The following is a 14,961-nucleotide window of genomic DNA, read 5'->3' as shown; positions in this document are numbered from 1 at the left end:
ATGAAGCCATTTAGTCCATTGCGCTGATACTGGCTGCCAGGAACGCCATCCTATCAATCACATTCACCCTCATTTCCCTGCACCTTCTGTCTCTCAGACACTCCCTTGATTTGTTTGCCACTTACCTACACCAAGGGGGCATTTACAGTGGCCAGTTAACCAGCCAATCCTTCAATGGGAAGAAACCGCAGTTCCCTGGTGGAAGCCCACATAGTCACGCAGGGAACATACAAACTTCATACAGACAGCACCTGAACCCGAACTGATTCACAACAGTTCAATAACTGCAAAATCAGGTGACTTCTGAGTACAATTTAGCCTATAAATAAAACCTGACATATTACTTCTCATATCATATTGGTCCAGTGATTTGGACCAATCGAGGAGAGGAGTGATGGAAATCTGATCCAAGCTCCAGTATGCATTAGAAAGCAATTTGAGATTTATTGTTAAACCAAGCCATTAAATCAGTCTGTAGCAGGCTGAGTTGGCTCAGGAAGACTCACTCTCAGCTGCTGAGTGGAGGAGGGACATGAACTGTGTCAGTGGCTTGAGAGCCAGTTTCACTGAAGGGTCACTGGGAGGAAAATGAAGACTCTGTAGTGATGATGCGGAAACCTGTTCGCTGGGTTTCAAGAACAATGTTACACCAACTTAGTTGGCTGATTCATTCATATCACCAAACTTCAGCTGCACAGTAGCTTCTCAGGTAGTGATAATATGATCTGGGAATTAAAATATAAAACTGGGTTTGATAAGTGTTGCACAAAAGTGAAGAAGATTCTGTTTTTTTTGGGATGCAGGGACTTCATCTACTTAGCATAGAGCAGGATGTGATATTCACAAGGATGGAGAATTAAGATATTAGATTAGGTAGTACACTTTTTTTACATTCACAAATCGGGCACAAAGTGACTTAAGTGACACAAGGGACTGCAGAAGCTGGAATCTGGAGCAGAAGTACAATATGCTGGAAGAACACAGCAGCTCAGGCTGCATCTGTGGAGGGAAATGGGCAGTCAATGTTTCAGGTTGAGACCCTTCATCAGAATAGAGTGGAGATAGCTAGTATTAAGAGTTGAGGGGAAGGGGTGGTGGGTGATGAATGGATCCAGGTGAGGGGGGGGGGAATAGGCAGACGGAGTGGGGGTAAGTGAAGATAGTGACAGAGGCCGGGAGGAGAGAGGTGGAGGTGACAAAGGGCTGCAGATGGTGGGATCCGATAGGAGAGGAAGGTGATTCAACCTGAAGTAGATCACGCTGGAAGGGGAGCTCATCATGTCTCATCTTTGTGGTTCTTATTATTTAACGGGACACCAATGTACAGCCAGGCCAGCAGCTTCTGAGCACAGCGAGAAGAGCCACACGGATTCTAGAAGCAGTAAGGAAAGGCCATTGGTCTCACGGAGCTGCGAACGGAGAGTCTGCAAGTATCCAGGAGTACCCTGCAGTACGCACTCTCCAAGTACACATAAACACAAGTGTTTCAGAAAATCTTCAGCAACAACACAAAACGCTGGAGGAACTCAGCAATTATGGAGGGGAAGCCTCTATAAAGCAAAAAAAGTCGTAGTCACATTTCGGACCTAAAGGAGGGTGTCAGCTGAAATGCTGACTGTCTTTTCCCCTCCATAGATGCTGCCTGACTTGCTGAGTTCCTCCAGCATTTTGTGTGTGGCACTGCATGTACAGTCACACTGCATGACTGCAACGACTACAGGCAGCCACTGCAACACGAAAAACAGTCTGTGAAGCCTAAGGAGTATCACCAGGTTCAAGAACAGTCACTACCCCTCAACCATCAGGCTCTTGAACAACAGGGGACAACTACACTCATTTAAGGACACTTCTATCTTGTTATTTCATGTCATTGCTATTTATTTATATCTGTATTTGCACAGTTTGTTGTCCATTGGCCCTGTTTATCCTTGCTGTTCTATAGATTTGTTAAGTATGCCCGCAGGAAAAAGAATCTCAGGGTTGTATGTGGTGATATGTATGCACTTCGATAATAAATTTTACTTTGAATTTTGATAACGTGAAGGGCTACTGGAGTCTTGTGGGGGTGTGGGGAGAGTGAACAGGGGGACGGTGGATGCTCCTACAGGACAGGAGGAGGCAGTGATGAGAAGGGCAGCATTGATTCCTCAGGTCAGTGGGAACTCGCTCAAAGATGCTTTTTTCATGGAGCCTACTAAGCCCTGGTCCTACTGAAGACAAAATGATTTGTCATGCTCCAACCATTGATAATTTATGATCACCAAAAGGTCTGGTAATCTGATCTCTGATTTTTTTTGGATATTTCAGTGGCTCAGTATCTGGCTCACCAGTTGATGATTCTTTTAAACTCACCATGGTCCTATTTCCCATTCTCCCTTTAAAACTCAATGGGGCCCCACTTCCCGTTTTCCCATGAAACCCACTTCCCCGAGCTCCCTTTAAACTCCTGGGAGACCCGTTTCCACATTGCTTTTAAGTTGCCCAAGTATTGCAATACTCTATCATCCAAAAAAATACAAAATCCAGCCTCCCCTCCATTGCACCGTTGACACTTCCTGCTGCCTTGTGAAAGTAGCCAACATAATCAAGGATCCTTCCCACCCCAGCCAATCTATCGTCTCCCCATTCCCATCGAGCAGAAGATGCAGAAGGTTAAAAACACATACCACCAGGCTCAGGGATAGCTTCTATCCCACTGTTAACAGACTCTTGAACAGACCTCTCATATGCTGAAGATGAACACTTGATCTCCTGATCCATAAGATACAAGACAGAGGAGCAGAATTAGGCCATTCGGCCCATCGAGTCTTCTCCAATCTACCTCTGTAGGTGTAATACTATATTCTACTTTCTGTTTTAATTCCTACCTCGATGTATGATGTATGGAATGATCTGTCTGGATGGCTGGCAAACAAAAACTTTTCACTGTATCTCAGTACATGTGACAATAAACCAATTGCTAATTAAAGTGTGTTTGGGTATTCCCTGCCAGTATAGCTTTACCGAGATTCTGAGCTTGCTAGTTATTAGAGTTTTATTGGAACTTGCCAAGAGAGCACAGATAGTACAAGGACTTTTCATGAGCTATCACTTGTGAGTCCACAAGGATGCCTGATCCAGTTACCGAAATGGCTCATGGCAACTGTCACCCTGATGTAAACCTTGTGTCTTCACAAGGCACACTTCTGCACCTGAGAGTGTGTGAGTTCTCATACCTGGAGGAGAGCGCAACACATACAAAACACTGGAGAAACTCAGCAAGACAGGCAGCATCTACAGAGGGGAATAAACTGTTGATATTGCAAGCTGAGACCCCTCATTAGGACTGGAAAGGTAGGGGGAAGACGACAGAGTAAGAAGTTCTGAATAAGAATGAGGGGAAGGAGTACAAGCTGGCAGGTAAAAGGTAAAACCAGATGAGGGGGTAGGTCAGTGGGTGGGGAGGCGAGAAGGTTAGGATCCCCCTATAATGGCACACAGAATCTCCTGCTTGGCATGTATCACCATGATTAAGATATCCCTAACCCTCTAGATTCTCTAATTCCTGGGACGAGAATGCTGTCTTCCGGCAGGATGGCACCATTAAGTGGCAACTCTGGGGGCGGCTCTGATGGGAATAATCAAATATTCCCATTTAGGAAAACTATAGCTGAAATCCACAGTCACAGCCATAGGTACTTCAGTAAGCAGCATCATTTTATGTTTAAAGAATCAATTGATACTCAAAATTGATGAACCTCAGACAGCAGACTCAGGTCACGAGTGAAGTTGCCCATAAGAAAACAGAAGCGGGGACGCTGCACCATCTATAGTTACGATTGAAACACCGAGGCCTTAGACTTCCACTCCTAACTATCCTGCTGCTGAACGTACAGTCTCTGGAAAGTAAAACTGAAGACATCTCAGCAAGATTGCTGTACCAGAGGAACATCAGGGACTGCTGTGTATTCTGGTTTATGGAAACATGGCTCACACCCACCATTTTGGATACACCACTGCAGCTCGATGGCTTCACCATTCTCTGCAAAGACAGGAAAGCTCAGTCTTTTAAAGGCAGAGGAGGTGAAGCATGTTTTTGTCATATGGGGGCACTGGGAACAGACCCAAATGCAAGACACAGACACTGAAGTACTAGGAACTGGACTAGAGTTAGGGACAGGGCTGGATGCAGACTAGGAGCTGGGGCAAGAACACAGACTTGGGCAAGGACTTGACTAGGAAAGTGGGACCTGGACAAGGACCCAAAACCTGGGTCTTGACTCAGGCTCAGACCCTAGATCGGGGCGAGGACACGACGGGGCTTGGGTTCCCCGGGGCGAGGACACGACGGGGCTTGGGTTCCCCGGGGCGAGGACACGACGGGGCTTGGGTTCCCCGGGGCGAGGACACGACGGGGCTTGGGTTCCCCGGGGCGAGGACACGACGGGGCTTGGGTTCCCCGGGGCGAGGACACGACGGGGCTTGGGTTCCCCTCCTTGGAAACAGGACATAGGGCCAGCACTCATACACAGAATGCAGAATACAACAAGACAGCTCACAAAACTAGGTAGCAGCAAACAGCCAGACCTACCTAGCAAAGGCATGGACACAGAGACAGTTCAAAACAACAATAGGCAGTTCCTTTTCTTGCTCCAGCAATTGAACTTGACAGCAGTGCAGACCAGGGAAGAGGGGCATGGACAGGAACAATCCAGTAGCCAGAGGGTGAATCCTCAAGCTATTTATGAGGCCAGCCCAAATGAGAATCAGCTGCCTCAACAGAAACTAGGGAAAACTGGAAAACCTGGAATAGGGAACATGGACCGGACCGTGAACCGGAATGCGGATTTCACGGACCGGACCATGACAGTTTTATAATTAACTCATTGTGGTATGCAAACATAATGGTTCTGTCTTAGTCCTGCTCACTTGATCTGAAACATCTAGCAGTCAAATGTCATCCATTTTGTCTGCTGAGGGAGTTTTCTGCTTGGTAGCAGTGTACATTCCACCTAAGGCCAATGTTAGGCAAGCACTGGAGGAGCTGAAGAATGTAATCAGTAGGCTCTACACTGCATACCTTGAGCCCTTCCCTATCATTATGGGGAATTTCAACCAGGCCAGCTTGAAGAAGTCTCTGAACAACTACCACCAACGCATCACCTGTGGAAACAGAAGAGCCAACATCCTTGACCACTATGTGAACCAACCCATGCCCACACTTTGGAAAATCCGATCATTTCTATTCCTAGCGTATAGGCAGAGACAAAGACTGCAGCACCAGTGGTGAGGACCAAGAAGGTCTGGTCAAGAGAGGTGGAGGAACGCTTACAGGACTGCTTTGAGTCAGTGGACTGGACAATATTCAGGGATTCATCTTTGAGTCTGAATGAATACACCACCGTTGTTACTGACCTCATCAAGACCTGTGTGGATGAGTGTGTGCCTTCGAGAGCATAGAAGACAAACCTAAGCCAAAAGCGTGGATGAACCAGTAGATTTATAGTCTACTAAGGGCTAGATCTATGGTATTCAAGACCAGTGATCCAGAAGTATACAAGAAGGTCCAGGTATGACCCTACGGCTGGCTATTTTAAGGATGAGAAGACAACTCTGATTGAGGTTAGAGATGGAATCGGATGCACATCAGCTCTGGCAGGATTTGCAAGCCATTACTTCCTATAAAGCAAAACCTAACATTATGAATGACTGTGATGCCTCAGTCTTAGATGAGCTCAATGCCTTTTACACACACTTTGAAAGGGAGAATAAAACTACCTGTGCAGAGCCCTGCAGCATCTGGCGACCCTCTGATTTCAGTCTCGGAGGCTGATGTCAGAACACCTTTCAAGAGGGTGAACCCTCGCAGCTCACCAGGCCCAGATGGTGTCACTGGTAGGACTCTGAAAGCCTGTGCCAACCAAGTGGCAGGAGTGTTCAAGGACATCTTCAATCTCTCACTGCTGCGGTCGTAGGTTCCCACCTGCTTCAAAAAGGTGACAAACATACCAGGGCCCAAGAAGAGCTGGGTGAGCTGCCTCAACGACCATCACCCAGTGACAGTCATTTCCAATGTGATATAGTGCTTTGAGAGGTTGTTCAAGGCCAGAATCAACAACTGCCTTAGCAGGGACCTGAACACATTACAACTTGCCTGTCACCACAATAGGTCGCCAGCACACTGTCTGTCCAATCGGCCTTGGATCAGCTGGACAACAGTAATACCTGCATCATGCTGCTGTATATTGACTACAGCTTAGCATTCACCACAATCATACCCTCAGTTCTAATCAACAACCTCCAAAACTTGGGCCTCTGTACCTCCCTCTGCAACTAGATTCCTGACTTCCTCACTGGGAGAGCTCAATCTGTGCGGAGTGGAAATGACATCTCCTCCTCGCTGACACTCAACACTGGCGCACCTCAAGGATGTGTGCTTAGTCACCGCTCTACTCTCTCTACACCCACAACTGGCCAGATTTGATTGGAAAAGAACACTGGCAGGGATGATGGCAGAACAACAATGGCTGGAAATTCTGGGAGCAATTCAGTAGGCATAGGATATATATATCCCAAAGAGGAAGAAGTATTCTAAATGCAAGATATCACAACCATGGCTAACAAGAGAAGTCAAAGCCAACATAAAAACAAAAGAGAGGGCATATAATAGAGCAAAAATTAGTGTGAAGTTAGGGGATTGGGAAGCTTTAAAAAAAAACAGAAGGCAGCTAAAAAAGTCAGTAGGAAGATAAAGATAGAATACAAAAGCAGGGTAGCCAATAATATTAATGAGGATACCAAAGGTAACTTCAGATAGATAAAATGTAAAAGAGAGATGAGAGTGGATATTGGAACACTGGAAAATGATGCTGGAGAGGTAGTAATGGGGGACAAGGAAATGGCAGACAAAGTGAATAATTATTTTGCATCAGTCTTCACTGCGGAAGACACCAGCAGTATGGTGGAAGTTCCAGGTGTCAGGGGTTAGAAGTGTGTGAAGTTACGACAATGAGAGAAAAGGTTCTTGGAAACTGAAATGTCTGAAGGTAGATAAATCACCTGGACCAGATGGTCTACACCTCAGGGTTCTGAAAGAGGTGGCTGAAGAGATACTGGAGGGATTAGTAATGATCTTTCAAAAATCACTAGATTCTGGAATGGTTCCGGAAGACAGGAAAATTGCAAATGTCATTTCACTCTTCAAGAAGGGAGAGAGGCAGAAGAAAGGAAATTATAGGCCAATTAGTCTGACATTAGTGGTTAGGAAGATGTTGGAGTCAATTGTTAAGGATGAGGTTTCAGGGTACTTGGAGGCACATGATAAAATAGGCCATAGTCAGCATAGTTTCCTCAAGGGAAACCTTTGACAAGGTGTCACACGAGGCTGTTTAACAAGCTACAAGCCCATGGTATTACAGGGAAGATTCTAGCATGGATAAAGCAATGGCTGATTGGCAGGAGGCAAGGAGTGGGAATAAAGGGAACATTTTCTGGCTGACTGCCAGTGACTAATGGTGTTCCACAGGGGTCTGGGTTGGGACTGATTCTTTTTACGCTATATATCAATGATTTGGATGATGGAATTGATGGTTTTGTTGCAAAGTTTGCAGATGATACGAAGATAGGTGGAGGGGCAGGTAGTTTTGTGGAAGTAGAGAGGCTACAGAAGGACTTAAACAGATTAGGAGAATGGGCAAAGAAGTGGCAGATGGAATGCAGTGTCAGGAAGTGTTTGGTAGAAAAGATGAAAGGGTTGACTATTTTCTAAATGGAGAGAAAATACAACACTCTGAGGTACAAAGGCACTTGGGAGTCTTTGTGCAAGATTCCCTAAAGGTTAATTTGCAGGTCTGTAGTGAGGAAGGTAAATGCAATGTCAGCATTCATTTCAAGAGGTCTAGAATATAACTACAAGGATGTGATGCTGAGGCTTCATAAAGGCACTGGTCTGGCTCACTTGGAGTATTGTGAGCAGCTTTTGGCCCCTTATCTTTGAAAGGATGTGCTGAAACTGGAAAGGGTTCAAAGGAGGTTCATGAAAATGATTCAGGATTAAACAGCTTGTCATATAAAGAGCATTTGGTGGCTCTGGGCCTGTATTCACTAGAATTTAGAAGAATGAGGGATAACCTAATTGAAAGCTATTGAATAATGAAAGGTTCCTAAGATTGTCATAGCCGGGGTGGTAGTGGGAGTAAGCTCCCACTACCTATAAAGTGCTCCAAATGGCGTGCGGCTCTAACAGCCTCTGACAACCAAGTCCAACTCTTGGCCTTCACGTGTGGCTTAGCTACTAGGCCCAGCGATACTGTTTCCACTGACAAGAGAAGGGGCAAAGGCGGACCACTGGCACCTCAAAACCAGTTGCTTCAGGTAGGTAGGTCTCGTCAGCCTTGGACGGCAGCCTGCCTAGGAGAAGGAAAACTCTGATTTTAAATCTCCACTGCCTTGTGGCCAGACCCACCCATGGGAAAGGCTTTGGGAGTAAACCCTAAGGAAGAAATCTGGAGCTGGGGTCCCTAAGGCAGTTTGATGTTGTTTACAACTTCACTCTGGCAACCTCTGCGATGACACTGGTGCCAAGCTGTATCAGTGTTTGCCCTTCCCCTGGACTACATCAGTGACGTGGAGAGGGGGGACCCACTTCGTGGGCAACAGCCGGTTCTTCAAATCTTCCCGCCCAGGCTTGCGTCCTGGAGAGGACACAGTCCACCAGAGGCGCAAACCCATGATCCCCTGGGATTCACGGCGGCCTACTGATGAATGGTGAAAGGCCTTGATAGAGTGGATGTTGAGAGGATGTTTCTTATGATGGGGAAGTATAAGAGCAGAGAGCACAGCTTTAGAATAGAGGGGCATCCTTTTAGAGTGGAGATGAGGAAGAATTTCTTTAGCCAGAGAGTGGTGAATCTGTGGAATTCTTTGCCACAGGCAGCTGTGAAGGCCAAGTCTTTCTGTATATTTAAGACAGAGATTGATAGATTCTTGATTGGTCAAAGCATGAAGGGATACAGAGAGAAGGCAGGAGATTAAGACTGATCCATGATGAAATGGCAGAGCACATGATGGGCCAAATGGCCTAATTCTTTCCTATATCTTATGGTCTTATGGATAATGAACTCATGAACTCTACCTTAGTATTATTTTTCCCTCTGCTTTGCACCGCTTATTTAATTTTTAAAAAAAATATATACTTTTTTAAAACAGTCCAATTTGCTTATGTTTAGCCTATGTCTCTCTGAACCTTTTGTATCATGTAACTGTCCAAGTTTACTAGGGTCTACCACTTCTCTGGCAGCTCATTCCATATACAGTACCCAGAGTCAACCGAAGCCAATTCACTTGCTTATCTCCACCCCTCTCCAGTGGTGCTTTCACTCCAGACTTCAACAATCTTTGTCCATATGTGTTTGAAAATACAGTGCTTTGACTGGCTGGATTTGGTTTGTGAAACTGCAGCTGGACTGAGGTTCTGCTTGCTGGGTGTTTCGCAAGTCACGTTCTTTTTCAGTCCAGTGACAACCAAGAATTTTTCACTCCCTGCCGGTTGTTGTTGTAAGGATCAAAGGTGAAGGGTCAAGCACAGGTTTTAACCTCCCATATTGACGGGGCAGAGTGGTGGAAGAGAGACAGGGTATAGAGAGAGGGGGAGGAGAAAGGGTAGAAGAGAGAGAGGAAAGGAGAGGGAGGGAAGAGAGGGAAAGAGGGGGAAAGGGGTGCTAAAGGGAGAAGAGGAAATAGAGGGAGGGAAAGAGAAAGAAGTGAAGAGAGAGGGGAAGTGAAAGGTGGTGGTAAAGATAGCAGGATAAAGAGTGAGGGGAAAGAGAAGGGAGAGGAAGGAAGAGAGAGGGGGAAAGGGGGAGGAGGGAGAGGGAGGAGGTTAGAGAGATCATTGCTTTGAGAATAATAGTGAATAACCTGACCATTATTCAATCATGAACATCTGAAAACAGGCAACTCATAGCAAATGCAAAGGGCTTCTTAAATGAAGGACAGTTTAGATTTTCAATTCTCCTACAAAATCTGTTGCAGGTTTGGGCGGGTCGGGGTTCATCTGAAATGAAAACTGACACCGCATCATTTTGGAGGGGTTCCGAAACCAGCGAGGCGAATTGTGTCAAGGTACAGATGAGCCCTGATCTTACTGAATGGAGCAACAGGCTGTGGTGCGGCTGAATGGCCTTCTCCTGCTCTTGCAAAGCTGAAGATTTTGCATCCCACCTCAGTGGCAGCGCCCCTCCTGAACTCTTCAAGTTCTCAGGAGTGATCTGCAAGTTTTTCACACATCTCCAACCATCTTGCAAAGAGAAAGGCCTCCAGGGCTATATTCATAACTGACAACATTGGACAACAAATCTGGAAAACCACTTGTGGCCTTCTCATTTATCTGTTGCCCAGTATGGGATTCAACCAGATGTTTAGACCTCTGGGTTTGTGGATGCATTGGTTGCACAAACAGGAATTGGAGAACAGGACACAATGTCTTGTGAAGTAGCAAGAAACATGGAAAACCTGCTTCCTCTGAGAAGACCATCCCCCTGTTCCATTTGAAACCCTGCTCAAGCCCAGAGACATGTAAAAACCAGTAAGAATTGTTTTCCCTATGCTCCAGAGATTATGATAATGAGCACAACAAGGCTGTAGCTCGGCTAGTGTGTTATTTCCCTTGTGTACAGAGAGGAGGTTTTTCTTTGGCCGCACAAGAAAGCTTTAAGTAAAACCCTGAAATGCTTCTCTGCAGCAAAACCTAGCTCTCAGCGGTTGTTGCTTAATAATATTAACTCTGGTAACCATGCATCAAATGTAAGCCAGGGCTGTCTGAGTGCTGGGCAATCTAATCTTGAAATGGTAATCTTGGAAATATTATGGAAGAATCAGGTCAATAAAATAGTTTTTTTTTAAAGTGGACCATTTGATCAATAATCTCAAGTCATTTTTGTGCCACTGATTGGGGTCTGTACTGAATTTTAAGTTTGATGTTTTTTTCAAAATAAGGAAAATATCTTGCAGAGATACATCCATACAGTCACAGAGTTATATAGCATAGAAACAGGCCATTTGGCCCAAATCATCCATGCTGACCAAGTTGCTCAACTGAGCTAATCCCATTTGCTTGTGTTTGCCCCATATTCCTCTAAAGCAGGGGTTCCCACCCTGAGACCCACTGATGCCTCGGTTAATGGTAGGGGTCCATGGCATAAAAAAGGTTAGGAACCCCTGCTCTAAACCTTTCCTATCCATGTACCTGTTGAAATGTTGTGATAGTAGGGGGTGCCGTTGCAGTTTTGTGGACTGGCCTCCACTTTGCTGTGGCCAGGTGGCACCTCTCAGACTGCACCTCTTCCTTAGCCCTTGAAGAGTACCCAACACAGGACAGTCAGGCCATCGTCTCCGACACCATCACTAATCTCATCAACTCTGGAGAGTTGCCCATCCAGTGCCACCAATCTCATAGCTCCCTTAACCAACACTGCTCGTTTCTACACTCTAACCAAGATCCACAAACCTGACTGTCCAGTTAAGTCCATTGTTTCTGGCCTGCTCCTGCCCCACTGAACTCACGCCGTCATACCTCGACTCCATTCTGTCCTCCTTGGTTCAGTCCCTTCCCACCTATATCCGTGACACTTCACATGCTCTCGATCTCCTCAACAACTTTCAATTCCCTGGCCCCGATCGCTTCATTTTCACCATGGTTGTCCAGTCCCTATGCACTTCTATCCCCCATGAAGATTGCCTTAAATCTCTCCACTTCTTTCTAGACAACATCTCTAAACAGTTTCCCTCAACCACTACCCTCCTCTGTCTGGTGGAACTGGTCTTCACACTCAACAGTTTCTCTTTTGGCTCCTTCCAAGGGGTAGCCATGGGCACCAGCACGGGCCCCAGCTAAGCCTGCTTTATCGCTGGCTACGTGGAACAGTCCATGTTCCAAGCTTTCCCTTGTAACACTCCCCAACTCTTTCTTCACTACATTGATGACTGCATTGGTGCTTCTTCATGCATCCATGCTGAGCTCGTCAATTTCATCAACTTTGCCTCCATCTTCCACTCTGCCTTCAAATTCACTTGGTCTATTTCTGACACCTCTCACCCCTTTCTCAATCTCCCTGTCTATATCTCTGGAAACAGACTGTCTATTCATATCTTTTATAAAATACTGACTCTCACAGCTATCTGACTATACCTCTCCCACAACCTCCCCCCGCCGTCACCTGTACAAATGCCATTCCCTTTCCTGAGTTCCTTCATCTCCACCACATCTGTTCCCAGGATGAGGCTTTCCTTTCTAGTACATCAGAGATGTCCTCCTTCTTCAAGGAATAGGGGTTCCCTTCCTTCACCATTGATGCTGCCCTCACATGCATCTCCTCCATTTCCTGCTGCCTTAACAGGGATAGAGTTCCTCTTATCCTTATCTACCACCCCATGAGCCTCCACATCCAATACATCATTCTCCACAATTTTGCCATCTTCAATGGGACCCTACCACCAAGCACATCTTTACCACCACCAATGCTCTCCATGGGGGTTGTTCACTCCGTGAATCTCTTGTACATTCGTCCCTCCCCACTGATCTCCCTCCTGGTTCTTATCCCCGCAGGTAGAAAAAGTTCTACACCTGCCTATTCACCTCCTCCCTCACCTCCATTCAGGGCCCAAACAGTCCCTCCAGGTGAGGCAACACTCCACTGTGAGTCTGTTGGAGCCACCTACTGTATTCAGTGCTCCTGATGCAGCTCCCCCTACATTGGTGAGACCTGACGTAGATTGGGGGACCACTTTGTCAAGTATCTTTGCCTCGTTTCTGACAAGCAAGATATCCCAGTGGCCAACTATTTTAATTCCAATCCACATTCCCATTCCAACATAAGAGTTACAGAGCACTACACACAGAAAGAGAGCTTTCAGTCCATCTGGTCCAACGACCTTGTACATTTTTTCTTGTGCTCGTTCAACCTTATTGATATCTTTCCTGTAGGTAGGTGACCAGAACTATACACAGTGCTCCAAATTAGAGCTCACCAACATCTTACACAACTTTAACATAACATCCCGACTCCTGTACTCAATACTTTGATTTACAAAAGCCAATGTGCCGAAAGCTCTCTTTAGCACCCTATCTACCTGTGATGCCACTTTCAAGAAATTATGGACCTGTATTCCCAGATCACTCTGTTTTACCACACTCCTCAGTGCCCTACCACCCACTGTGTAAGTCCTACCCTAGTTTGTCCTCCCAAAGTGCAACCCCTCGCACTTGCCAACATTAAATTCCATCTGCCATTTTTCAGACCATTTTTCCTGCTGGTCCAGATCCAGCTGCAAGCTTTAATAGTCTTCCCTGCTGTCCACCACACCCCTAATCTTGGTATCATTCACAAATTTGCTGATCCAGTTAACGACATTGTCATTCAGATTGTTGACATAGATGACAAACAACAACGGGCTCAGCACTGATCCCTGTGGCACTCCACTAGTCACAAGCCTCCAGTTAGAGAGGCAAACATCTACTACCCTGTCTAGCTTCTTCCATAAAGCCAATGCTTAATCCAATTCATCTATCTCATTCTGAATGCCAAGCCTCTTGACCAACCTCCCATGTGAGAGCTTGTCAAATGCCTTGCTATAAAGTCTTTTCTTTCTTTTCAAATCTTCTTATTAATTATTATTGAAAATCAACAACAGAGAAAAATACATCAAAATAATCAAGACAACATATCCATATGTAGAATAAGAGTTAAACTATCAATCAAGCTGAACAGTATATCACTATAAAGTCCATGTACACAATATCTACTGCCTTGCCTTCATCAACTTTTTCTAGAAGTATCCTTGAAAAACTTGATAATGTAGGTTAGATGTGACCTAACACACACAAAGCCATGTTGACGATCCCTAATCAATCCATGTTTATCCAAATACTTAGAGTACCTTCCAATAACTTACCCACTACTGACATCAGGCTCATCAACCTATAATTTCCCAGTTTACTCTTCGAGCCTTTTGTGATCAATAGGATATTAGCTATCCTCCAGTCCTCTGGCATCTCACCCATTGCTAAGGATGTTTTAAGTATCTCTGCTGGGACCCATGTGATTTCTGCACCAGTCTCCCACAGGGTCCGATGGAACACTGTGACAGGTCCTGGGAGTTTATCCACTCTAATTAGCAAACACCTCTAATCTGTATAGGGTCCATGACCTCACTACTGCTTTGCCTCACTTCTATAGACTCCGTGTCTGTCTCCCGAGTAAATACAGATGTAAAAAATCCATTTAAGATCACTCCCAACTCTTTCAGCTCCATGCATAGTTGGCCACTCTGATCTCCAAGACTACCAATTTTGTATCCTTTTGCTCTTAATGTATCTGTAGAAGCCCTTAGGATTCTCCTTCATCTTGTCTGCTAGAGCAACTTCATGCCTTCACTTAGTCTTCCTGATTTCCTTAAGTGTTCTCTTGTATTTCTTATACTCCTCAAGTACCTCATTTGTTCCTACATGCCTGTACCTGCTATGCACCTCCTTCATTCTCTTAACCAGAGCCTCAATATCTCCAAAAACATCCTAAACCTGTTAGCCTTGCCTTTTATTCTGACAGGAGCATACAAACTCTATACTCCCAAAATTTCACTTTTGAAGGCCTCCTATTTACCAAGCACACCTTTGCCAAAAAACAAACTGTTCCAATCCACACTTGCCAGATCCTTTCTTATACCTGTACTATTAGAGTTGGCTTTTCTCCAATTTAGAATCTCAACCTGAGGACCAGACCTATCCCTCATGTCAGTCCATGGCCTCCTCTACTACCAAGTTGAGGTCACTCTCGTGTTGGAGGAGCAACACCTCATAATCCATTTTGATTTCTCTAACTTCTGGTAATTTCTCCCTGCTACCCCTTATCCCTTCTTCCATTGCTCATTTTGGCTCTTCTCCTTACCTGCCTATGACCTCCCTCTGATGCCCCTGCTCCTTCCCTT

Source organism: Mobula birostris, chromosome X (assembly GCF_030028105.1).
Source record: "Mobula birostris isolate sMobBir1 chromosome X, sMobBir1.hap1, whole genome shotgun sequence".
NCBI lineage: Eukaryota > Metazoa > Chordata > Chondrichthyes > Myliobatiformes > Myliobatidae > Mobula > Mobula birostris.
This window is presented reverse-complemented; position numbering follows the sequence as displayed.